Below are 2,338 nucleotides of genomic sequence, written 5' to 3' on the forward strand. Positions count from 1 at the left end.
TTATTATGAAGATGACATTGCCACACATGTATTTTATAAATTATAATGAGTATGTCAAAGTCTGCTATAAATTTTTTATTCCTCACCACCAAAGAACAAAAACCCTATGAGCTGTGGCTAAGAAAGTGATCATTGTTATAATCCATTCTGGATTCTTATTCCTCCAAATTTTATTAACCCTCCTTGATACGCTTTACACCACTTGCGTGCTAAAACATATGGAACGCTTCACGAATTTGCGTGTCATCCTTGCACAGGGGCCATGCTAATCTTCTCTGTATCGTTCCAATTTTAGTACACGTGCGGCCGAAGCGAGCACATTTTATAATTTTTTTTAAACTAGGCTTCATGCCCAGGGTGGAGCCCACCATGAGACTTGAACTCACAACCCTGAGATCAAGACCTAGGCTGAGATCAAGAGTCAGACACTTAACCGACCTAGCCGCCCAGGTGCCCTTGTTTTTATCATTTTTGAAGACTGCATTCATTTGTGTGTGTCCGTGTCTATGTAATTGTATTTCGTGAATAGATTCATATAACTACTATCACAATCAAGACACAGAGCCGCTTTGTCACCAAGGAAGAACTCCTTCATGCTACCTCTTGTATTCCCACTTTCCTATCCTTTCCCTCCCCTGGCAACTATCAATCTACTCTCCATTTCCATGTGGGGTTTTGGGGTCATTTTTTAATAATGTTACAGAAGTAGAGTCATACTTCAAAAGGTATGCAACTTTTACATACTGACTTATTTCATTAAGCATAATGCCCTCGAGGATCATTCAGGTTGTTGCACATACCAATACTTCATTTTTCTTGTTGAGCAGTATTCCATCCTTATGCATGTCTCAGAGTTTGCTCTACCACTCACCCAGAAAAGAACATTGCAATTGTTTTCAGTATTTTGCTAGTTTAAATAAAGCTGCTATGAACATTTGTGTACATGTTTCTGCATGAATATAAGTTTTCGTTTCTCTGGGATACATGCCCAAGGAGTGTGATTACTGGGTTATATGGTAAGCGCATGTTTGGTTTTGTAAGAAACTGCCAAACTGTTTCCCATAGTCGTTGTACCATTTTACGTTGCCATTAGCGATGCCTCAGAGATCCAGTTTCTCTGTGTCCTCACCAGCTTTTGATACTATCACTATTTTTTTTATTTTAGCTATTTGAATAGGTGTGTAGGGATATATAATTGTAGTTTTAATTTGCGTTTTCTTAATGGCTACTGATGTTCAATAGCTTTTCTTGTGCTTACTTGCCATCTGTAACTCCTCTCTTTTGAAATATTTGTTCATGTGTTTGGGCCATTTTCTTATTTGATTCTTTGCTTTTATAGTGTTGAGTTTTGAGAGGCCTTTTTATAGTTTTCATACAAGGTATTCATCAGATATGTGACTTGCAAATATTTTCTCCTACGCTGTAGTTTATTTGTTCATCCTCTAAACAGGGTCCTTTGCAGCACAAAACGAGTGGAGGTTTTAAATTCCCATTTAGAAAAGCCTGACCTCTACTCAAGAGTGCTGGACACAGTCACTCCATTGGTTGCTGCTCCTGAGGGCAGATCATGAGGGTCTCATTCCCATTTAGGTGTGCTCATTCAGCTTTAAAATGGCTGGCCCTCCACCCCCCATGCCCCCGCCCCCCAGGGGTTAACTCTATCCAGTGGCCACAAATCAGTGTTTTTCAGAACATCACAAAAAGATGAGCTGTGAAAGAGTGGTCCACCACTGAGAGAACGGTTCAAAGGGCATGTCCTCACTGATCCAGGAAGTGAGTCTGGAGCATCATCCCTTCTTAGAAAACTAGAAAATGCACCATCACCAGTATGGAGTGATGAAAGCCAGCATTCCTAATGTCAGGAGAGTTCTCAGGCCATTTCACCACAACATCAAGTAACAAACAGACTTGAATTCATTCAGTGGATTTAGCCAAAGAAGAGGGCCAAAATACACATGGAATTCAAAACCCGAAATAATCTCCAGTTTGAGTCATCCAATGCACTTGTCTACATCGATTGCATTCACCAGATAAAAGCCAGCTCTACTCCATGAGGCAAATGCAGCCTCAGCTCAGGTTAAGGGTTGCTGCCACGGGGACTACAAGAGTAGAGATTTTCTGACACACTGCTGGCATGAAAGGAACGGATTACAACTCCATCTTATGTAAATTTCCACTGGGGAAAAAAAGATTAAAAGGAAAATAATCATGCTTTAGTCATTTTCATTTAGGGTAATAAGATCCTTTAATTCCTTCTTGGAAAAAGAGGCAACAGCTGTCCTGTCATAAATGGTAGGACACTTTACTTGACATTTTGCAGGAAACCAATCTTTAGCTG

General features: G+C 40.1%; 1 non-coding gene across 1 annotated transcript; it reads right to left on the reverse strand.

The window, feature by feature from the left end:
• Positions 1 to 212: 212 nt before the first annotated feature.
• On the reverse strand, positions 213 to 319 carry LOC123587155. Its single transcript, XR_006707194.1, has one exon. It is a non-coding gene; the product is annotated as a U6 spliceosomal RNA (small nuclear RNA).
• Between the last annotated feature and the right edge of the window lie 2,019 nt (positions 320 to 2,338).

The sequence above is a fragment of the Leopardus geoffroyi genome, chromosome C3, assembly GCF_018350155.1.
Source record: "Leopardus geoffroyi isolate Oge1 chromosome C3, O.geoffroyi_Oge1_pat1.0, whole genome shotgun sequence".
NCBI classification, from domain to species: Eukaryota; Metazoa; Chordata; class Mammalia; order Carnivora; family Felidae; genus Leopardus; species Leopardus geoffroyi.